The sequence below is a fragment of the Microcaecilia unicolor genome, chromosome 5, assembly GCF_901765095.1.
Source record: "Microcaecilia unicolor chromosome 5, aMicUni1.1, whole genome shotgun sequence".
NCBI classification, from domain to species: domain Eukaryota; kingdom Metazoa; phylum Chordata; class Amphibia; order Gymnophiona; family Siphonopidae; genus Microcaecilia; species Microcaecilia unicolor.
The window spans coordinates 3,664,098-3,689,317 of NC_044035.1; the positions used below are offsets into that span (position 1 = coordinate 3,664,098).

At 47.4% G+C, this 25,220-nt stretch overlaps 1 protein-coding gene across 6 annotated transcripts in view; it reads right to left on the reverse strand.

Moving 5' to 3' along the window:
• Nucleotides 1-25,220, reverse strand: part of TACC2 (transforming acidic coiled-coil containing protein 2) — a 209,638-nt gene that overhangs the window by 110,619 nt on the left and 73,799 nt on the right. The window lies entirely within an intron of this gene.

Genomic DNA, 25,220 nt, shown 5'->3' on the forward strand with positions numbered 1-25,220 from the left:
CTGAATGAATTCTCTATAACCTGGAGAATGTAATGGGGCAGTTCTACAAACTGAAGAGTAGCAAATCTCCTGGACTGGATGGTATTCATCCCAGAGTACTGATAGAACTGAAAAATGAACGTGAGCTATTGTTAGTAATATGTAATTTATCCTTAAAATCGAGCGTGGTACTGGAAGATTGGAGTGTGGCCAATGTAACGCCAATTTTTTAAAAAGGTTCCAGAGGAGATCTGGGAAATTATAGACTGGTGAGTCTGACGTCGGTGCCGGGCAAAATGGTAGAGACTATTATAAAGAACAAAATTACAGAGCATATCCAAAAGCATGGATTAATGAGACAAAGTCAATGTGGATTTAGTGAAGGGAAATCTTGCCTCACCAATCTACTACATTTCTTTGAAGGGGTGAACAAACATGTGGATAAAGGTGAGCTGGTTGATATTCTGTATCTGGATGTTCAGAAGGCGTTTGAGAAAGTACCTCATGAAAGACTCCAGAGGAAATTGGAGAGTCATGGAATAGGAGGTAGTGTTCTATTGTGGATTAAAAACTGGTTAAAAGATAGAAAACAGAGAGTAGGGTTAAATAGTCAGTATTCTCAGTGGAGAAGGGTAGTTAGTGGGGTTCCCCAGGGGTCTGTGCTGGGACCACTGCTTTTTAACATATTTATAAATGACCTAGAGATGGGAGCAACTAGGGAGGTAATTAAATTTGCTGATGACACAAAGTTATTCAAAGTCGTTAAATCGCGGGAGGATTATGAAAAATTACAAGAGGACCTTACGAGACTGGGAGACTGGGCGTCTAAATGGCAGATGACGTTTAATGTGAGCAAGTGCAAAGTGATGCATGTGGGAAAGAGGAACCTGAATTACAGCTACGTCATGCAAGGTTCCACTTTAGGAGTCACCGACCAAGAAAGGGATCTAGGTGTCGTCGTTGATGATACTTTGAAATCTTCTGCTCAGTGTGCTGCTGCGGCTAAGAAAGCAAATAGAATGTTAGGTATTATTAGGAAAGGAAAACAAAAATGAGGACGTTATAATGCCTTTGTATCACTCCATTGTGCGACCGCACCTCGAATATTGTGTTCAATTCTGGTCGCCACATCTCAAAAAAGATATAGTGGAATTAGAAAAGGTGCAGATAAGGATAACGATAATGATAAAGGGGATGGGACGACTTCCCTATGAGGAAAGGCTAAAGCGGCCAGGGCTCTTCAGCTTGGAGAAAAGGCGGCTGAGGGGAGATATGATAGAGGTCTATAAAATAATGAGTGGAGTTGAATGGGTAGATGTGAAGCGTCTGTTTACGCTTTCCAAAAATACTAGGACTAGGGGGCACGACACAATGAAGCTACAAAGTAGTAAATTTAAAACGAATCGGAGAAAATGTTTCTTCACTCAACGTGTAATTAAACTCTGGAATTCGAAGGGCATCAGCAGGTCAGGGCCATTCCTAGAAGGTAGGTGGGCGTGACCATATGAGAGACAGGGGTGTGTCAGGGCCGTTCCTAGATGTTAGATGCAATGTTATAGAAAAATGGGTGTGGCCATAGGAGGGGCATCAGCAGGTCAGGGCCATTCCTAGAAGGTAGGTGGGCGTGACCATATGAGGGACAGGGGTGTGTCAGGGCCGTTCCTAGATGTTAGATGCAATGTTATAGAAAAATGGGTGTGGCCATAGGATGGGCTTGGGCAGGTCAGGGCTGTTCCTAGGTGGAATGTTATAGAAAAATGGGTGTGGCCATAGGTGGAGCATGGGTGTGTCAGGACCATTCCTAGATATTAGGCACAATGTTATAGCTAAATAGGGCGGGTCAGGGTCATTCCTAGATGTTAGATGCAATGTTATAGAAAAATGGGCGTGGCATAGGAGGCGCATGTGTTTTAGGAAAATGGGCGAGGCATATAAGGGACATGGGCCGTTCCTAGATGTTATAGAATACTGTCTTCTGCACATACATTTCCAGGAAATTAAGCACCAGCCTTTACACCAGGTTTCAGCAGGCATAAATGTTGACACCTGAAGTTGAGGACGGAAATGGCACTAAGAGCTATTCTATAAAGATTGTATTTACATTTTAGGAAAGCCTTGGATATGGTTCCAAGGGCCCTGAAGTGACTGACTGGGTTAGGAATTGCTTGAGTGGAAGGCAATATTGCTGAAGGACTGTCTGGTAAGATTTGCTTTTTTACGGATGATACCTGGTGTGGATAATCTGAAGAAGGACTTAGCGAAGCTAGAAAAGTGGTTTGGAATCTGAGAGCTTACGCTTAATGCTAAAAAATGCAGGGTCATGCATTTGGGCTGCAAAAACCCAAGGGAACGGTATAGTTCAGGGGATGCAGGGGTGGACTGAGGGTGGTTTGGGCCCCCCACCCGGCTGCTCCCTGACGCCCTCCCTGCTGCCACAGCCGATGCCCCCACTGCCCCGGTCCTACCTGAGGGGTCCGTAGTCTGGTGGCCTCTGCAGGGGGGGCATGTTCTTTCCTGCCCGCTGAGCTGCTACTATTTCCCTGCCTACCAGCACTGCCATGTTTTCAAAATGGCGGCTGAGACTTCCTGCGGTAGTCTTGCAGGTCTAGGGAGTCTCGGCCACCATTTTAAAAATATGGTGGTGCCGGGTGGGGGTGGGGAATAGTGGTAGCACAATGGGCAGGAAAGAACATGTTCCCCACGCAAAGGTCAGTAGATTACCAATGGTGTGCCTTCAAAAGGTAGGGCCAAGGAGGGCTGTAGTGTGCCTCTGGGCCCTCGGGCAGTGCCCGGTTGCTCAAATGGTCAGTCCGCCTCTGTTTCTTAGTGCAAATCATCCTTTATAGAATATGGGTTTAGCAGCACGGATCTTTCCGGCGCCATTTATTGATTCCCGCTCATACCGTCTACTGGCCTCTATCAAGGTTTCAGGTGGCTGATGGGGCTCATACGAAGATACAGCTCTCCAAAACTGGGCCTTGCGTGAAGGGGGCCTCCCCCTCCCACACAGGTCTGGCAAAGAGGGGCGCACCCCACGCAACCCATACTTCAGAGAGAGGGAGGCTCCCCATGTGGATTTGAACGAGCACAGAGAGAGCTCCTCAAAATACGGACCTCATGTAGAGTGCTCCCCCCCCCCCCCCATTCATACACATATACATACTGTAGGCCTTGCACAGAGGAAGGCACTCCACAAAGACCAGGCTTCAAGGCAGCACAGACGAGGATTCAACACACAGTTTAAGGGAAGCGTGGCTGATGGGGGAGGGGGTGGTTCTCTCCTGAGCTATGGCTAGCACAGAGGAGATTCAGTCCTGATGTCTCTGGAAAGTAAATTCTTTCATTCTGAGGTGAAATAATTGCCCCAAAGGAAGTTACAAACTCCATCACTAGTGAAGCAAACAGATGGAGCCAGAAGTGTCATCTTACACAGCCATCTGTGACTGTCTTGCCCCTGGGGTGTAACACAGACCATTCCCCATCATTTATCAATCTCTCCAGAGTCAGGATCCTTTCAGAAACACTACCTGACCCCTCAGTTACCCCACATTACATTATGACACACATGACCCAAAGGCAGACAGAGGATCATTGCATCTCATCGCCTAACAGAGGCCATTTTTACCTACCGAAAGGGCAACAAACACCCATCACATAGCACAGGCCCACTGGCAGGGACTGAGAGGCAGAGTGAAGGCCATCTTTACATATGTGATGATGTTAGTTTGGGATTACTTGGAGAGTAAATCCCTTCAAAGAGTCACTGGGGGAGTGACTGGGAAGTCCCTGGGTGGGAGGAAGCCCAGCCCAAGGGGAGTAGGTTTAAAATGAAATGCAGAGAAACAGTGCCCTGAAACTGAAGAGTGATGGGGGGGGGGGGGGAGAGTTTGGAAGGAGATAAAAGTGTTAGTTTGCCCTTTAAGGGGGTCTTTGGTTGCCTGATGGTCCCCTGTCACTGACCTGGAGGAGTAAAGGGGGAATCTCAAATAGGGAACGGGAAAGGGGAAGGGAATGGGACGTGATATACTGCCTTTCTATGGTTTTTGCAACTACATTCAAAATGGTTTGCATAGTATATACAGCAGTGGCGTTCCTAGGGGGGCTCACCGATGCACCCCGCTCCCTGGGTGCAGCAGCCCCCCCCCCCCGGATGTAGCATGACCCTCCCCCGGCGAAAGGACACCCCCCACGAAAGAACCCCCCCAGGTGCACGCCGCTTGGGGGGGGGGGGGTGCCGCGCGCGTGCCTGTCCTTCCTTCGTTACATGCTCCCTCTGCCCCGGAACAGGAAGTAACCTGTTCCGGGGCAGAGGGAAGGACAGGCACGCGCATGACCCCCCCCCCCCCCCCCAGCGGCGTGCACCCAGGGCGGACCGCACCCCCCGCCCCCCCCCCTAGGAACGCCACTGATATACAGGTTTTTATTTTGTACCTGGGGCAATGGAGGGTTAAGTGACTTGCCCAGAATCTCAAGGAGCTGCAGTGGGAATCAAACCCAGTTCCCCAGGATAAAAGTCCACTGGACTAACCACTAGGCTACTCCTCCACTCCAATAGAAGTAAAACCATTGGCTATAAAGAGGTGATGTGGCTCAGCAAAGCGACAACTGTAAAGGAGGGGAGCAATGGGTGGGCAGAGGAGAGACCCAGCCCGGGAGCATGGGATCAGAGCCAGGGAGTGCTCATCCCAAGGCTGAAAGGTCACTTTGGAGGGAGATCAGACCATAGAGGGATCTGGACCAGAGAGTAACAAGAGGAGTACAGCCTTTGGGACATTATTCTCTGGGACAGGCATGGATAGGAGTCTGTAAAAAGTGTAAATATTCCTGCTAAAAAGCCTGTGTACATAATTCAAGGGAGGAGGATACAGGAGTTCCCCCACGGAACACCAAAAGGATTGACGTCTTAAAAGCTTTGCATTTACTGTTGGAAAGTTGAAATGGATTGATGCTCTTGCTGTTGCAGAGTTCAAGAATAAACTGTTTCAGTTTGCATGAGCTGCTGGTTTCAGAGTACTTATTGGGCCTGAGTAGCAGGTGGGGGGAAGAGGGGTTGGTGGTTCGGAGGCGAGAATAGGGGAGGGCAGACTTGTATGGTCTGTGCCAGAGCCAGTGATGGGAGGCGGGACTGGTGGTTGGGAGGCGGGAAAAACTGCTGGGCAGACTTGTACAGTCTGGGCCCTGGGAGAGACAGGTGCAAATCAAGGTAAGGTATACACATGAGTTTGTCTTGGGCAGACTGGATGGACCATGCAGGTCTTTTTCTGCCATCATCTACTAAGTTACTATGAGTAGGGCTACCATATTTTGTCCCCCAAAGAGAAGGACACATGCCCCACCCCCACATGCCCTGCCCCTTTCACACCCCACCCCACCCCTTTCACGCCCTCACTCCGCCCCCTGTCACAATTTCCCCTCCCCCCTGTCACACACCCCGTCACCCCCCTCCCCTTACCTTACTACTGCCCTGGTGGTCTACTGACCTCTTCGGGGCAGAAAGAGCCCCTTCTTTCCTGCCCGGAGCGCTGCCCTGCATGCTTCCTTCCTGTTGCTGATCTTGGCGCCGATTCAAAATGGCCGCCGAGAGATGAAGTTTCGCGAGGTCACTTCAACTCTCGGCGGCCATTTTGAATCAGCACCGAGATCACCAACAGGAAGGATGCATGCAGGGCAGCGCTCCGGGCAGGAAAGAGGGGGCTCTTTCCTGCCCCGAAGGCGGAAGAGGTCACTAGACTATCAGGGCAGTAGTAACGAAGGGGAGGCTAGCAATCTGCCCATTTGTCCGGATTTCTGGACAAACAGGCAGGCTGACAAAACCTGCCCGGTTGCCCGGACATGTCCTCAAAAAGAGGACATGTCCAGGTAAATCCGGACATATGGTAAACCCTAGGCCTGAGAGTATATCTCGAGCCTGCCTGAACTAACAGCCAGTCATGTTTTCCACAGTTTGCATTTGGACTTGTTTTTGGTTTCCTGGAGGAGAAGAGGGTAATCCCACCCGCTAACCCTTCTTCCCCCAGGTGGAGGAACCGGGCGCCAAGACTGTAAGGGACTGACGGAGACTACCTTCGGTTGGTTCCAACTGGGTCGGATCTACATAGTGTATAGAAAACCGCTAGTTCCCCTAAAACAAACTCTCTCACAGGCCACTTTACGAGGCCTAGCTCTAGAGCACAGGAGGGCAATCTTTATACGCAGAGGGCCGCATGAATGTCAGTACTACCCCTAGCAGGCCACAACTTTACATAATGTCGGAACTAGAAATGCATCAAACTCCACAGACCCGATGTGATAAAACATATAAATAATTAACATTTAACTGAAAATGATGGAAAGAAACTGCCAGAGTGGCTATTCTAAAAATATTTGCAAAATACAATATTTACAGTCACCCAAACTCTGGTTAATGACACTATCCATAGTCTTGTGGGCTACATAAAATTCAATGGTGAGCCTCAGGTTTCCCACCCCTGCTCTACAGTACTGAGTAGGTAAGGTATGGTTAACTTCATAAGTACATAAGTATTTCCACACTGGGACATATCAAAGGTCCATCAAGCCCAGCATCCTGTTTCCAACAGTGGCCAATCCAGGTCACAAGTAACTGGCAAGATCCCAAAAAAGTAGAAAACATTTTATGCTGCCTGTCCCAGAAATACTTTCCCCAAGTCCAATTTAATAATGGTCTATGGACTTTTCCTTTCGGTAGCCATCCAAATCTTTTTTAAACCCTGCTAACCTAACTGCCTTTACCACATTCTGTGGCAATGAATTCCAGAGTTTAATTACAGCCAGGAGAGATAAAAACCCTGAGAAGAAAGAAGCCAGGAGTAGAAAGGACAAGAAAGCTGCCAAGATAGGAAAAGTTCTCATTGCAACATTGTGAGTATTCATAGCCTGGCAGGAGCCAGGCCTTTTCCTGTTTGTTTTTAATTTTGAACTTCAAGCTGACTCTCCAGTGCACACTGTCACCCTTTTTGTAACCTGGCAGGAGCCAGTCCCTTTTGATAATTGTAATTGAACTGTAAGATGATTTAGGCTTGACCCGGAGTTTTCAGGCCTATGAAGAGAGCAGACTCCTGCGTATATTTCTTTGGAAAATACCATTAGAAAAGTTTTGCTTAAATTGCACAGTGTGCCTTAACTGTCTGTGGCGCGGTAGAGTCCAGCAAATTTTGGGTAGGCCTATGGGAGAAACAGGTCGGCACAAATGTCCTTTCCGAACTGTTCCACCCCTCCCCACTCTTGTCCTATCCCTTCAGTGCCCCCCTTTCAGCTCAATTTAAAATATAAATACCTGAGCTGGTGGGGATCCCCAAGCCCCGCCAACTGAAGACCTCCTCTGAACGGGTGCTGGCATCGGCAACTCAGGAACGCTGCTGCTGACTGCTGAGCTTGGCAGTAGGCTATTCTGGGCATCTCTGGAGAAAGTCTTCAGCTGGTGGGGCTTCCTTCCAGCTACCTCAAGGATGTGCTACTGCTGGGTGGGTGGGCGGGCCCCCGCACACCCATGGCTACACCACTTTTGTGAAGGTACCGTGCTCTAATGCTGCTCACGCTATCGCATTTGGTTCTGTGATGGGATTTGCATTTCACAGTTTAAAAGAAAAGGGCCATCCACTAACCCTCAATAGGGTTTTGGGCCTTGCTATAGCAGAGAACCATGTACTTAGGCTAAAGGGAGTAGCTCTGCCTTAGAGAGGGAGCAGAAGAAATTTAGCTAGCGCTGAAAAGGCAGGATTTTGTTTACAGTGCACAAGCAGTGGGAGTGCTGCAGGCCAGAATGGAAAGGCTACTGCAGGCCCTAGTGGAGGGGCAACAGAAACAGAAGCTGTCACAGCAAACTGTGCAAACTCGCAGTGAGCAACAGCAAACTTTACAAAAATCATTAGAATTAGAACAGAGCTCTCTGGCTCCAGTGGCTCAAGTGCTACAGAGGCCTTTATTTATTTTATTTTATTTATTGCATTTGTATCCCACATTTTCCCACCTTTTTGCAGGCTCAATGTGGCTTACAAGGTATCGTTCTTGGTGGAGAACAGATTAGAAATTATATCATAGTGTTACATAAAGACCATGAATGACATAATAGAATATAGACAAGCAGATATATGAAAAAACTGTCCTGATATTAGGTAAAGGTGGAGATGTCTCACATATACAAGTGTTGATCTTTGTGGTATGCCTTTTCGAAGAGGTGGGTCTTCAGAGATTTACGAAAGTTCGTTAGTTCATAAATCGTTTTTAAGTTGTGTGGCAGTGTGTTCCATAACCGTGTGCCCAGGTAGGAGAAGTTTGACGCATGCGTTAGTTTGTATTTTAGACCTTTGCAAACTCTCCAAGCCCCGTTACCAAAGATGACACAGTCGATAATGTGGGTTATTTTTTTGGTGAATTCTGAAAAGACTGCCCGAATAGCTGGGCAGTCCAACTCCCCGAGTCCATACGTCAAGTCCCCCTCCTCGCCCATCTTCAAATCCTTGCTCAAAGCACACCTCTTCAATGTTGCATTTGGCACCTAACCATTATACCTCTATGCAGGAAATCTAGACTGCCCCAACTTGACATTTCGTCCTTTAGATTGTAAGCTCCTTTGAGCAGGGACTGTCCTTCTTTGTTAAACTGCACAGCGCTGCGTAAACCTACTAGCGCTTTAGAAATGTTAAGTAGTAGTAGTAGTAGTAGTACTTAGGTAACCTATTTTCCAGTAGAAGCCAAGCTGCTTTCCACTAACCCAGCTGGCAGAGCCAGCTACTCAAGGACACCATCTTTGGTGCTGGTGGGGTACATCCAAGATCATATCAACAGCAGTTCAGGAAAGGGGCTCTCTTCTCAAGAGTCCCAGAAGCTTCTTTGATAGAATTAAGGATGTTGCCTGGAAGTGGCTGCAACTGGAAGGGAAGTCAGGAGTAACCAAGATCATTGTCTTGGAGCAATTCCTGGATGGCTTGAGTCTGCTCATGAGGCAGTGGGTAGATTAGAGATTGCTCTAGCGGTAGCAGAAGTTCTTTTAAGCAAGCTCAGTCTGTACCTGAGAGCTCCAGACTGAAGGAGAAGAAGCCGCCCTTGAGCCCAGGGAATAGGAAGGGAAATGCAGAACGAATGACACCACACCAATTAAGGACACAGTGCCCAATGCTGTCCTGAGTCTGAGAATTAAGACTTCTCTGCCTATTTCATTTGTGGATAAAAGGGATACTTTTCTGGAGACTGATCAGTTGTGGAAGAGGACTCTATGGATGTTAAGCCAGTGAACCCACAATACCTATGATTTCATAGATGCTCCCCATCCAGGGTTACAGAATTTTGTGATCCAAGCTGAGCTGGATGGAACCTCCAATTCAGGCTTTGGTGGACCCCGGAAGACTTTTATTCAGAGGGAGCTAATTAAAATACTTCAAATTAATTATGGGTGGTAATGACTTTGGCTTGTGTTTGTAACCCCTGGTTAGAATAGTAAATATGGGAGGTCCCAGGGTGGGAGAGACACCCAGCCCAGGGGAGGGTGTATGAAGTGAAATGTAATAGAATAATGCCTTGATTTGCAGAGTTATAGCTTGGGAGGAGTTTGGGAAGGAAATAAAAGGACAGAATTAGAGCGGGAAGGTGTCCTTGGTTGACTAGGTCTTGAGTTGCCTACGAGCCTCCTGCCAAGTGACCCACAGTGACCCAAGTGGAGGAGTGGCCTAATGGTTAGTGCAGTGAACTTTGGTCCCAGCATCCTGGGTTCAATTCCCACTGCAGCTCCTTGTGACCTTGGGTAAGTCACTTAACCCTCCATTGCCTCAGGTACAAAAACCAAGATTGTGAGCCCTCTAGGGACAGAGATAGTACTTGCTTATAACTGGATTGTAAGCCACATTGAACCTGAACTCTGTTTGAGGTAATGCAGGATACAAAAGTCATAACTAAATAAATAAAATAAGAGGGGCCAGTGAAGGAGCCAGAATTTGGGGCGGATTGGGGAGTCCGAGCCATAAACGGAGCTCAGGGTAAGACGTGGTCTACCCACAGCTGGGTTTTACCCACAAGATGATACCCACGAAAGATAGCTATAAATAGGTCCAGACCTGGTGGTAACAGAGATTACCAGGAGGAGAAATCAGCCCTGGGGTTATATCTGGCTGCAGGGTAGGCATAGCCTTATAAAGGAACTGCTCCTTGCAAAACTCTGGTGGGTGTAGTGGAAGAAATGCCCACAGAGGGCTGAAGTCTGACCCAGAGTTAGGAGCATTTACCTCACTGACTGTGTTGAAAAAAAATCACTGCAGCAAAGGTTACTATTTGCTGAAGTTGCAAATAAGTTCAAATTATTAAGTCTTCTGGAGTGTCGCATGGTTCCTAGACTGACAAGTTGAGCGGAATCCAGAATCAGATAAGCATCTCTCAAAGACCCCCAACTGTTATTCCAGACAATCACCCATCCCAGTCTGACTGCAAGGGAAAGTGGGGTGCGCTTGGCCTGAGACTGAGCAGAAGTTGTGGAGCTGAAGCAGCATGAGAGTGCTCTTCTGCGGTCTGGGTCCAGAATTAACCCACGTGAGACTCGGGTTACTTGTTCATGGAGACCAGAGGCAATACCCAACTGTTCAGGTCTCAATCAAATCCCATTAGGGCAAGCCAAGCCATAAATTGGGGTCTTACCTTGGCTTCCTTACCTGGTTATCTTGGGATGGGACTATCCAGACTTTGGAGCTGCCTGGTCACAATTAACCACACACCCAACAAAGTTGGAGTAAGAGTCATTTCCAGAGATCTTCCTGGTTCCAGACTTGTATGTTAAGAACCCTAAAATGTCTAATCCCTGGTGGCAATGCTGATTAAAGAACTCCTTCTATACCCAGAATATAGGAACTCCAGTACAGAGGAACCATGAAGTAGAGGAGCCCACTCACAACACCTTAGGTACCTCAGACAGCTTAACTGAGAGGGTTGGGAAAGAAAACCCTAGGAATTTTAAGAGAGCCCAAATGGAGGACAAATCCCTGAAAAAGCAAATGAGCTCAGGTTCAATCTACAATTTAATTTAAATTTAGTACTGCATTCAGTTCTAGTCCTGACTCTAGAGTACAGGAAGGGTATGGTTCTGCCAGGAGTCATAAAAACCTTGAGCAGAGACAAGCCAGGGAGGCTTGGAGTAGAAAGGAATAACATTCCTGAGTACACCGCCACAACGTATATATCGAAGACCAGAAGGCTGGACAAGGGTAGGAAACGTTCACTGCAACATTGTGACCCCTTGCTCCAGCTATCAAAGAGAAAACCACTTTCTCTACTTGTCAAAGTTTAATCCAGTTCACAATACTGCCCTTTGGACTTTGTGGGGCTCCCATTACATTTAAGTGCCCGGTTGACTGCCTGTTGAGGCCCCATGACAGTTATGTGGGGCATACTTGGACAACAATGTAATCTTCAGTATGGACTGGAAGATCCATTTGATCCAAGTGCAAGCAGTCCTGTCAAGCCTCACCAGTGCATTTTTTCTAGTGGAAAAAGTGCCGGTACTCAAATGCCAGGTCACCCTTCAGGGGTGGTATGATCACTGAGAGACCCACCCCACAATAGCCAGGCCCCCTGCAACCAGTCACAGAATCTATGACAAGGCAGAATTAGTGTGTAGAGCCTGAGCTCTTTCATTAAAACTTGGGGACCATAGGTCAATTTTAGCAGACAATGAAAAAGGTGCCGGTACTCAGTACCCCCAAGTACCCCCTCAAAAAAAAGCCCTGAGCCTCACCCAAGTACCTGCCCCTCAATTAAAGAAGCAAATATGCACATTTCTCAGACTGGTCTGTGATTATCAACTGTTCGTTCCAAACTGCTCTGAAAACGTGAAGCTGTGACTCAACTTCTATTGAGAAAGGCTCCAGAAAAGGTTCCATCATCAATTGAGCTGGATGCCCCTTCTGATGCTTGAAAAATGTCCTATGATCCGAGCTGGTCCTGATCAGCCCCAACTTCACCCAACTATTCATTGTGATGTGTCTGACGGGAGCCTCAATGTGCTCCTGGCCCAAGAGGTTGATGGAGCAGAACACCCCATGACCTTCATCAGCTAAAAAAAAAATAGAGTCATGCATTTGGACTGCAAAAACCAAAGAGAGTGATATAGTTTAGAGGGTAAAGTATTTCTGCGTACGAAAGAGAAGCGGGACTTGAGTACAATTGTATGTGATAATCTAAAGGTGGCCAAACATATTAAAAAAAAAAGTGATGGCAAAAGCCAGAAGGATGATTGGGTGCATAGGGAGAGGAATGACCAGCAAGAAAGAGGGTCATAATATCTCTGTATAAGTTTCTGCTAAGACCTCATTTAGAGTACTGTGACCAGTTCAGGAGACCCCACCACCTTCAAAAAGATATAAGCAGGATGGAGTCAGTCCAGAGGCCAGTTACTACAATGGTCAATGGTCTTCGTCAAAAAGCGTACGGGGACAGACTTAAAGATCTCAACATATATACTTTGGAAGAAAGGAGAGAGAGGGGAGATATGATAGAGGAGGTGAGTCTCTTTCATTTGAAAGGAAGCTCTGGAATGAGGGGGCATAGGATGAAGGTGAAAGGGGACAGACTCAGAAGTAACCTTCATGGAAAGGGTGGTGAATTAATGGAACAGGCTCCCGGTGGAGGTGGTAGACACTTATTTCAAGAAAACTTGGGGCAGGTACATAGGATCTGTAAGGGAAAGGAAGGGATAGCAGATGGCCTGGATGGGCAGACTGGATAGGCCATACGGTCTTTATCTGCCTTTATTTTTCTCTGTTTCTTGGAAGTTGCTTCCTCAGAAAGAAAAGCAACATGCTGTGATCGAGGAGGCCACCCTGGCTATCAAGTGAGCGCTGGATATATTCCAGCTTTATCTCCTGTTGGAGGGGTGGGGTGAGAGCTCCCTGAATTCCCTGTTTGGGAGGTGACAGTCCCTGTACACACTGTTTGTGGGGTGAGATGAGGAGGGCGTCCTGCACACAATGCTTGTAAGGCTAGGTGAGGGCTCCCTGCACACGCTGTTTTGGGGTTGAGGTAAGACTTCCCTACACACACACTGGGAGTGTGTGTGGGGGGGGGGGGGAGGGCTCCCTGTGCACAGTGTTTTCTACCCCACCCAGATATTAAACATACCCTAAAGCATGTAATATTGGCTTTACTTCTAAGGAGTTTCCAAATTCAGTGTGTGGGTGTGCAGGAACAGCCCTGAAATGCCCATGGCAGGAAGCATGCCTAACATTGTCTTGCCCAGCTGCTGTGTAACAGCTGCCAGCCGCACTCATGGTCTGCAGGAGGAAGTGTTTTCTCACTACCTGGAGAGTTAAAGCGGAGGCCAAGGTCTGTCCGGTTTAATATATCCTATGACTTGAGCTTCCTCTGGGATAGGAGGGAGATGCACGGCTGAATTAAGGCACCTCTGGGTCCAAGTGGAAGCTCTGATCTATAAACTGAGGACAGTCACTCTTTTGTTTTTGCCGTCTGGTTGAGATTTAGAAACTGCACAATATTCAGGGGAGAGGGGAGAGATGGGGGCTAATGGATGGTTACTCAATCTCACTGGACCCATGAAATTGTTTGGACTCTCACCAAACTGAGAAGCTTAAGCATCACATTAAAACCAGCAAGAGTCTTACAATAAATACATCAGAACGTTATTAGTGACTGTTGAAAAAAAAAAAAAAACCACACACACACACATCTGTACCAGCGACTTTAATTAAATCTTAATCCTTAACTTTAGCATCCGAAATATTACTGTTGAAGTACAGAGACCCTCATATCCACACAGCTCCACCCATGCACCTCATTCCTGCTCTGCAGCACCTCCTGTTATTCCAGGACTGAGATCCTTCCCACACATTCACAGTTTTGCCCATGCACCTCACTCCTGACCTGCAAAACCCTTTGCTATTCCATTCCTGAAACCCTCACACACAGCTCTGCTAATGCACCTCATTCCAGCCCTGCAACACCTCCTGCTATTTAGCCACAAAACTGCCACTGCATCTCACTCCTCTCTGCAGCTTCCCCACTACTCCAGTACTGAGACCCACAAGTGTCCCTCACTCCTGCTCTGCAGCACTTCCTGCAATTCCAGTGCTGAGATCCACACACAGCTACTACTACTACTTAACATTTCTAGAGCGCTACTAGGGTTACGCAGCGCTGTACAATTTAACAAAGAGAGACAGTCCCTGCTCAAAGAGCTTACAATCTAATAGACAAGTGAACGGTCGGTCCGATAGGGGCAGTCAAATTGGGGCAGTCTGGATTCACTGAACGGTAAGGGTTAGGTGCCGAATGCAGCATTGAAGAGGTGGGCTTTAAGCAAAGACTTGAAGATGGGCAGGGAGGGGGCTTGGCGTAAGGGCTCAGGAAGGTTGTTCCAAGCATAGGGTGAGGCGAGGCAAAATGAGCGGAGCCTGGAGTTGGCGGTGGTGGAGAAGGGTACTGAGAGGAGGGATTTATCCTGTGAACGGAGGTTACGGGCGGGAACGTAAGGGGAGATGAGGGTAGAAAGATAGTGAGGGGCAGCAGACTGAGTGAATTTGTAGGTAAGAAGGAGAAGCTTGAATTGAATGCGGTATCTGATCGGAATCCACAGCTCTGCCAATGCACTTCATTCCTGCCCTGCGGCATCTCCTGCTATTTCAGTATTGAGAATCCCACATACATCTTTACAATTGCACCTCTCTCCTGCCCTACAGACCCCCCAATCCAGTACTGAGACTACACGCTCTTGCCCTTCAACACTTCTCATACTAAGACCCTCACACAAAGTTCAATCAATATACTGCATCCCCCTCCCTCTATTCCAGATCTGACCATAAACACAATTCTGTGAATGTACCTCATTCATGTCCTACAGCACCTCCTTTTATTAATAGCTACACTAAATTCTTTCTATAAATCAGCTTGCAAAACTTATAAATGTTGGGGGGGGGGGGGGGGGGAAGCTTCAGAACCCTTCCCCCAAGTCTTGATTACAGAAGAACATACAGTAAGAAGGTCTCGGGTACATTTACTTCATCGGCATAAAAAACCCCCTTCAGAATTAAATTGTTAAAACTCCAATGAAACCAGTTTTCATAAATTCCCAAACTAAGTGACGTTATAGCGAAGTTCAAATGTAACTTAGCTTGAATATTTACGCAATTCAGCTGCCAATGCAGCACACTCAGACTGTGGCCACAGTGTCAAGGTGCGTAAAACGCGTCAGCTTAGAACTGCGTTGCTTTCTCACAGCATCACCGTGCACTCCGCTCCATGGATAAATCCTTCTTATCTGTTCCCTTCTCCACTACTGCCAACTCCAGACTTCGCGCCTTCTGTCTCGCTGCACCCTACGCCTGGAATAAACTTCCTGAGCCCCTACGTCTTGCCCCATCCTTGGCCACCTTTAAATCTAGACTGAAAGCCCACCTCTTTAACATTGCTTTTGACTCGTAACCACTTGTAACCACTCGCCTCCACCTACCCTCCTCTCTTCCTTCCCGTTCACATTAATTGATTTGATTAGCTTACTTTATTTTTTGTGTATTAGATTGTAAGCTCTTTGAGCAGGGACTGTCTTTCTTCTATGTTTGTGCAGCGCTGCGTACGCCTTGTAGCGCTATAGAAATGCTAAATAGTAGTAGTAGTAGTCTCTTGTAATCAGAGGTGATATTGTGATGTCATAATGCCTCAGGCCACCAATAAGAGCCAACCTCATCAGTGATGTCACAATGGCTTGATTGTCCTATACTTGGCTCACTTTTATTACATAGCTCTTTGAGCAGGGACTGTCTTTCTTCTATGTTTGTGCAGCGCTGCATACGCCTTGTAGCGCTATAGAAATGCTAAATAGTAGTAGTAGTAGCAGCAGTTCTGCCAGTGCACCTTATTCCTGCCCTGCAACACTCCTCCTCTGTCTTTTCTCTCCTGCAGCTGTGTTGAGATCCATCCATTTCTCCCTGTTGCTCTAATCCCTCCTGCCCTGTAATGAGACCCACCCTCACCTTGTGTCTCTTCCCTGCTGCCCCTTCCCCTTCTGTAGCACTGGCCTCACATCCTACGGCCCCCTTTCCTCTCTGCCTGTTTTACCTTGTTTCCACAACTCTGAAGGCCCTCTCCTTCCACTGCTCCTTCTGCAATCATTCAGGCCCCTCTATCACATAATAAGCCAGTGCTGTTAATAGATTAGGAGGCCTGGTGCTTGGCACCTCCATCGCAGTACCACAGATCTGCTTCAGCTCCACAACAAACTCCCAAATGATTCTGTACCACCAGTCTGTTTCATACTGGGACAGACCAAAAGTCCATCAAGCCCAGTATCCGGTTTCCAAGACTGGCCAAATCAGGTCACAAGTACCTGGCAAAAGATCCCACAACAGTAAAACAGATTTTATGCTGCTTATCCTAGAAATAAGCAGTGGATTTTCCCAAGTCCATCTTAATAATGGCTTACGGACTTTTCCTTTAGGAAAGTATGCACACCATTTTTAAACCCTGCTAAGCTAACGGCTTTTACCACATTCTCTAGCAACTAATTCCAGAGTTTAATTGCACGTCGAGTGAAGAAATAATTTCTCTGATTCATTTTAAATTTACTACTTTGTAGCTTCATTGCGTGCCCCCCTAGTCCTAGTATTTTTGGAAAGAGTAAGCAAGCGATTCACGTCTACCCGTTCCACTCCACTCCTCAGTCAAATCCCTTCACTTCCCATTCCCTCAGGTACCTGTGTGAAAGGCAATTATACACTGTGCGCATGGAAACATGGCAGTGATGTGCATTACGTGCTATTCTATAGGGGAGCATATGAGTGCTTTAGTGCGTGACTACGCAAGGGTGCACAGGGGTGGGACAGAGGTGTTGCTCCCACTCACATGCGTAAGTTACAGAATCCTGTGTGTTGGATGTTGCCCATTTACACCAGCCCTTCAACCTGGAGCAGGTGAGTGCACTGTGGATTTCTTCAGTATTCCATAAGTGAGTCTGAGTGCCCAGACGTCATTAAAGAATAGGTGCCAATCACACAGCGTCATAGTGGATAGAGCTGTCACTCAGTACCACACCCCATAGCTAACTGGCATGCTTAGCACTGCATTATATGAGGTCTGAAGTGCCTGGTTAGCTGTCCTGATACCAGAACTGAATTTCTACACAGCCTACGTAACTTCCAGGTGCCGCCCTGACTCTGTTCTGGACGGTACCACAGCAGCCAGGGCTAATATTCAGCACCTTTCTACAGTTACGTGCCAACGTGATTTACCTACATAAGTATTGCCATACTGGGAAAGACCAAAGGTCCATCAAGCCCAGCATTCTGTTTCCAACAGTGGCCAATCCAGGTCACAAGTACCTGGCAAGATCCCAAAAAAGTACAAAACATTTTATTACTGCTTATCCCAGAAATAGTGGATTTTCCTCAAGTCCATGTAATAACGGTCTATGGACTTTTCCTTTAGGAAGCCGTCCAAACCTTTTTAATTACACGTTGAGTGAAGAAAACTTTTCTCCGATTCGTTTTAAATTTACTACATTGTAGCGTCATCGTATACCCCCTAGTCCTAGTATTTTTGGAAAGCGTGAACAGACGCTTCACATCTACCCGTTCAACTCCACTGTATATAAGAAACAAGTAAACCGCTCTGGTTGTATCACAGAAAGGCAGCACATCACATCCTACTACTACTACTATTTAGCATTTCTATAGCGCTACAAGGCATACGCAGCGCTGTACAAACATAGAAGAAAGACAGTCCCTGCTCAAAGAGCTTACAATCTAATAGACAAAAAATAAATAAAGTAAGCAAATCAAATCAATTAATGTGAACGGGAAGGAAGAGAGGAGGGTAGGTGGAGGCGAGTGGTTACAAGTGGTTACGAGTCAAAAGCAATGTTAAAGAGGTGGGTTTTCAGTCTAGATTTAAAGGTGGCCAAGGATGGGGCAAGACGTAGGGGCTCAGGAAGTTTATTCCAGGCGTAGGGTGCAGCGAGATAGAAGGCGCGAAGTCTGGAGTTGGCAGTAGTGGAGAAGGGAACAGATAAGAAGGATTTATCCATGGAGCGGAGTGCACGGGAAGGGGTGTAGGGAAGGACGAGTGTGGAGAGATACTGGGGAGCAGCATCCCTGACCCTTTACCCCCTAACTGCCTGGTTAAATCGTTTGGAATATCAGCGCTATAGAAATGCTAAGTAGTAGTAGTAGTAAAGAGAGGTTGGTAGTTGGGAGGCGAGGATAGTGGAGGGCACACTTGTACGGTCTGTTCCAAAGCTGGTGATGGGAGGCGGGACTGGTGGTTGGGAGGCGGGAAATACTGCTGGGCAGACTTGTACGGTCTGTGCCCTGAAAAAGGCAGGTACAAATCAAGGTAAGGTATACACATATGAGTTTATCTTGTTGGGCAGACTGGATGGACCATGCAGGTCTTTTTCTGCCGTCATCTACTATGTTACTATGTAAACATATAAAAGATGCATCTAGAATTCAGTGATTCCCCCGGCCAATCAGGTTTTCAGGATATCCACAATGAATATTCATGAGATCGATTCGGGATGCTAATGTCTCATGCATATTCATTATGGATATCCTGAAATCTTACTGGCTGGGGTTCTCTCAGGACAGGTTTTGGAATCCCTGATCTAGGTGGCTGCACAGACAGCAGATGCACGTGAACGATCTAAACTTCGATAGTGCAAGCGATATGTGGATATTCCGCCAAGCCACCTAAAAAGACAGGAGCACTGAATACACGTATGACCTGAAAACATACGTTAGATGTTTCAAATTATGCATTGACTGCCTGGTTGAATATGGACCTAACATAATAATACAGTAGATGACAGCAGATAAAGACCTGTACGGTCCATCCAGTCTGCCCAACAAGATAAACTCATAGCATAAGGCATGATGTGATATTACATATTACATATTGCCATGATCCGGGCACAGACCATAGAAGTCTGATGTGAAGACTAATGCGTTTTAAAAAGTTACAGGTATTTCCAGCTCTCCCTTCAAGTGTGACCTTACACAAATTCTGACCGTGCTACTCACCCATCGCCACCTGGATAAAGAACATACATTCAGTTCAGTTTCACTGCTCAATGTATGTTTTCTGCCATCATTTATTTATGTATTTGTATCCCACATTTTCCCACCTATTTGCAGGCTCAATGTGGCTTATATTGTTCCGTCATGGCGATCGCCATTTCCGGTATGAGGAAATATAAGTTGGTAATGCATACATGTTCATAAGAGAAAGCAGATTATGGAAGGTTCATTTTCAAGATCAGGGCTCTGGTGTTGTAACATTAACGTTAATTCGTAATCATTGTTAATGCAAGCAGGTATCAGTGACGTAGCCACAGGTGGGCCTGGGTGGGCCAGGGCCCATCCACTTAGGGCTCAGGCCCACCCAACAGTAGTACACGTTTAGTGGTAACTGGTGGGGATCCCAAGCTCTGCCAGCTGAAGACTTCCCCCTGCTGGTAACGAAAATGCTGCTCTCCACGATACTAGTACCAGCGACTGCTCAATTTTCAGCACATGCCTGCTGCAGATTGCCAAGGTGGAGCGAAGCATTTGCCCACCAGCTGAGATATTTATTTGGTGGGGGTGGGGAGAACACTTGGTGCCCACCCACTTCTTGCCTAGGCCCACCCAAAATCTGCTGTCTGGCTACGCCCCTGGCAGGTATATGAAGATTTGGTTATGTCCAGTTCAGCCCACCTCAAACCCAGCCTCTTTACTAAACATACCATTTCGGCCATTTTGCAATTTAATTCCCCAAAAAACTGAGGAAAGAATCAAATACAATTAAAATAACTGCTGACAACCTCTCAAGTGTTTTCAGTAACTGGCCCTTCCTCACATTGAGGCCAGCGAGCAGATCCCAGGAGCAGCCATGAAGCTGGTTAATTTATGCAAGGGTAACCCCACTACTGCTTAATGCCCCTCAATCTGTGCAGAAGTCAGTAAAGTAGGCAGTAGTTGTAGAACGAGTGGTGGGGTGGGATGCCACCCGGAGAATTCACCTCCTGACGGAATGAAGACCCCCCTGTCCAGAAGTGAGAACTGTGGGCTTTCAATGGGCAGTTAATCTCTCAAAGCTAGACCAGACAGTGAAACCGCCCAGAGGTTAAGCATCCAGCTTCTCCTACATAAGCACACAACTGTGGAGCACACTACCGAAAGCCGTGAAAACAACGTACGACCACTGAAACTTCTGGGAATCACTAAAAACCAACCTGTTCAAAAAGGCATACCCCTATCGACCCAACTTAAGTGCCTAAACCCTGCAACACAACGAAACCAAAGCTCGTAATAGACATTGTATAACTCTTCCTCTATACGATTCCCCAATGTGTCTATAACACATGAACCTATGTGTTCATGTGTCTATAACACATGAACACGTCTTATCTACCGCGTGAACCGATACTCTCATATCACCCCTCTCCTCAAGTCGCTTCACTGGCTCCCGATCCGCTACCGTATACAGTTCAAGCTTCTCCTATTGACCTTCAAGTGCACTCAATCTGCAGCCCCCCATTACCTCTCTACCCTCCTCTCCCCATATGTTCCCACCCGTAACCTCCGCTCTCAGGACAAATCACTCCTTTCTGTACCCTTCTCCACCACCGCTAACTCCAGACTCCGCCCCTTCTGCCTCGCATCACCTTATGCCTGGAACAGACTTCCTGAGCCCATATGCCATGCGCCCTCCCTGCCCATTTTCAAGTCCTTACTCAAGGCCCATCTCTTCTCCCTTGCTTTTGGCGCCTAACCACCTTCTCATTCCTGATACCTACACTGACTACATAGTTTGTTACCTTTAGATTGTAAGCTCTCTTGAGCAGGGACTGTCCTTCCCCGTGTTTAAACTTGTACAGCGCTGCGTAACCCTGGCAGCGCTATAGAAATGCTAAGTAGTAGTAGTAGTAGTAACCTTATTCGACCAGAACTCTTTGTATTTGTTTCTCTACCAGAGATTCGCAAATCTTTGAAGACATATCTCTTCAACAAAGCCTACTAAAGACATCCTTAATAAATCATTCCTCAAACTACTCAGGTGCATCAAAAACACCTCTCACAACACCTACCTTCAGCCTATTATCGACTGTATTTAAGATCATGTAATGACTGCATCATTACAACACTCTGTAAGCCACATTGAGCCTGCAAAAAGGTGGGATAATGTGGGGTACAAATGCAATAAATAATCAAACATATAAACGGCGAGTGACCGACTCACTCGCAAATGCGCAGTAGAGACTTCCCTCTCTGTCCCGCCCCCGCATCAATACGTGATAACGGGGGTGGGACAGAGAGGGAAACTGCGCCGAGGTCGCTATCGCTCCACCCCTCCCCCAAGGTCACCGCTACCGCTCCCCCCCCACCCGGTGTCGCCGCCGCCAGCCCTCCACCCGGCCCAGGCCCTCTCTCCGCTACTGAACTTACATCCATTCGCCGGAACGCAGCAGGGCAGATCAGCTGAGCTGCCGTCCGCCTTCCTTCCCTGCCTGTGCCCCGCCCTCGCTGACGTTACGTCACACGAGGGCGGGACACAGGCAGAGAAGGAAGGCCGACGGCAGCTCAGCTGATCTGCCCTGCTACGTTCCGGCGAATGGATGTAAGTACAGTAGCGGAGAGAGGGCCTGGGCTGGGTGGAGGGCTGGCGGCGACTCCGGGGGGGGGGGGAACGGTAGTGGCGACCTCGCGGGGGGGGGGGGGCAGCGTCGACCTCCAATACCAGCCCGTTTTAACGGGCTCAATGGCTAGTAATAATAATAATAAGATGGTGAACGCCTCTACGGTACTATGTAAGCCACATTGAGCCTGCAAATAGGTGGGAAAATGTGGGATACAAATGCTACAAATAAATAAATAAAATAAGCCTAATCTCCAAGGCCTTACCTGACTGTTCCCAAGTGATATCTATTGATCTGTCAACAACAGCCATCAGATGCTTTCTGCTGCCTACAGACTGTTTATCTCTGTCTACCGCGTAAGGGGTGTCAACAGAGCAAGACTGTATGGACCTCGAAAGGAGCGGGGTCCTCCGATAGGAAAGAAATCATTAGCGGACAAGAAGCTGCATGAGGTCCACCTCAGCCCCTGTAAGTCTGATAGATGAGAAGACCCCTACTATTACTACTACTAATCATTTCTATAGCGCTATTAGACGTACACAGCGCTGTACACTTTACATGCAGGTACTTTCTCTGTCCCTAGAGGGCTGACAATCTAAGTTTTCTGTACCTGGGGCAATGGAGGGTTAAGTGAATCGCCCTGTGCTGCAGGAAATGGTAACCCTGCCATGAGACCAGACCTGGAATGAGGATATCATTGTTCACTGAATACAGTAGGTCAGATCACATCAGAAAGGAATTCCACATGGTAGAAAAGACAGAACGAACAGCCTTAAACTATTAAAGGGGAAAGCAGCAAAGCCTCTGCAAATCCAACGCACCTGCCCTACGCCAGCGAAGCTCTCTGTACGTCAAACACACCTGTACACGGTGACAAACCTCTCTCTGCACTCAACACACTTCTACACGGTCACAAATCTCTCTGTGCCCCTGACGCACCTGCAATGCAACACACTTGTACACAATGACAAATCTCTCTTTGCCCCAAACTCACCCGCCATCACAGCAATGATCTTTTGGCACCCTCAACAGCACAACTGTCTATGTACCCAAGGCAGCTGTCCACAACAGCAAAGCTAAAGATTTTAACCAGGTTTACTTGAAGAAATAACTTTCTTGGACTCTACATTTTCTTGTGTGTCAATGGTAAGCTTCACAGAAAAGGGAAATGAACACAAAACCTTCCGTCTCATAAATTCTGTTAACACTACCAAGTGCAGCAGTCTGTATAGTGATTTGTGCACTACTGGGAGACTGTAGAAATGTGGTGGTGATGGTGTAGCCAGCAGACAAATCAGCAGCACATTCCCAGAGAAAGATGCTCAATGTTACGGAAGCTACCACAAGCCTGTTGGAAAACTTTCCAGACCTACAGGATTAAAGTGCTACTTTCACTTTGAAACAGAGGAAGAGTCTGCCGGCTCCCAGTCCCCAAGTTTCAGAAAGCTTCTGGCCCAGCACAGTGTCAGTCACTTACCCAAAAAGTCAAGCTAGCACTGCCAGTCCTCCTTTCTCCTGGTCTGCCTCTGCAAATTCTGCCTCTTTAAATGCACAAAAAGCTTTTCCTGAGTGCAAGGCCAGACCCAGTGCCTTCAAGAAGTTTGAAAGCTGAGACACAGAGCAGGCCTGAGCCCTGCAGGCTCCACCCCGGAGCTCCCTGGGGAAGGCAGGCTGAATATCTCTCTCACACAGAGGCAGGCCATCCTTCCCAGGACTTCCAATCATGTCTATAGCGCTACTAGACGTACACAGCACTGTACACATTCTATGCAGGCTCACAAGCTTTAGTTTTTGCACCTGGGGCAACAGAGGGTTAGGTGACTTGCCCGGGGTCTCAGTCCATGGCACGTTCACTAAAGGGCCAGCACCGACCTGAATTGGCTCACTAATGCCAAAAACCTGTTCCTAACCATAAATTACGGACTCCCACATACATACGATGTGTGTCTGAGTCTGCCTGTAATGCATCTGTGTGATTTTACACATTGCGTGACCAAACGGGCTTCATACACTGTGTGGGAACAGCCAGAGGTGGCCCAAAACAGAGAGCCAGGGCTAACAACAGCCTAAGGGACATTTCTCCTGTGCTGCTTCCAGGGTTTAAATCTGGAAACATTTAGTGTTCTTTTGTTCTGTTGCACACGGATGAATGGAGTAATATAACATATTTACCTTGTTTTGGTTCCCTTCAATTTAACTTCAGGGTTCCCATCTTCTCCCCTCCCAACCAGCCCAGTCCTATCATTATTTTATATCTTTACTAGTTTCCACCTGGAACTGCTAATGATTGGTGCAATATGAATGTTTTTAAACTCCTGATCCAATGCTCCAGGTTCCACTTTTATTCTTTCATCCAAGAGGGCCTGGGACCCCACCACACCTCAATATCCACCCGGCTGCCTCTCCCCCCCCCCCCCTGCATCTGCCCCTGCCTCTCCTCCCCTCCCTTCCTCTCCCATCAGACCCCTGCCTCTAATCTCATCCCTCCACAGCATCTTCACCCTGCTTCACCCTCACATCTGTCCCTGCCTCTCTTGTCCTCCATTACCCCCAGCATATTCCCCTGCCTCACCTCTCCTCCTTCCCTCCACATGTGCCCTGCTTCTCTCCTCCCTTACACTCAGCATATTCACCTCTCCTCTTTCCCCCTCAGCATCTGTCTCTTCTCTCCCTTCCTCGGGTTATTCAGGGCATGAGAATGTGCCCCTGCTCCCTGCTGCTCTGCCTCTTCTCTGTCAACACATCATCAGCATGTTCAAAATGCACAACAATAACACCTACAATCAACACAATCTTACTACCAGCAATAACACAACACAACAGCCAAAAAACTGCAGCTGTACTGGGGACAGAGGCAAGAACACTAGTAATCGCACTGCAAGGTCTAAGAGAGCTCAGGAGACCTGCGATATTGTCCATATCAAGCACTTTGTAAGAGGAGCTGAAGCCTCAGGGTCTCACCATACGCTCCCCTTTCTCTACCCCACCGAATGCAGGTTTGGGAAGGATCATAAGAAGATCCGAGCACATGGCCAGAACCCCTGCGCTGTAGCTGCTCTCTGGCATCCTAATTCATTTCTTTCTCTAGATAATGTGAAATAACAAGGAAAGTCAGAAAAAAAACCTTCCAACCATCAATGCTCTACATCTTTTCCCTCTCCAGAGGATCTCCAGGCCTCCTCTGCCACCTTACACTTTGACCACGATAGTAGAGAATGACACAGGGATGGGGAACTGCAGTAACCACGGGGATGGGGACAGAGCTTGCGGGGACGGGGCGGGGACAGATCCCACGGGGACAGGGACAGGGGACAAACTTTGTCCCTGTGTCATTTTCTACTTTAAAGCCTGTTAATGAACTGGATTTTTACTTATGTTTGACTGATGCCTACAATGATATTTTGATTTTTTTTGGAAAAACAAGCAAACATGCTGGCCACAACTAGAAAACTTTGCATGGGGGATCTTGTACATCCTGCTACCAACACATCTTCTAAGAAGACATCTTGTATTGCAGGAAGACTGTGGAAGACAGGAGAGCTAGACTGAATCCTGAGGTTGTTGATGACTTCTTATTCATCCACAGATTAAAACATCATAACAGTGCTTCATAGGCATATTT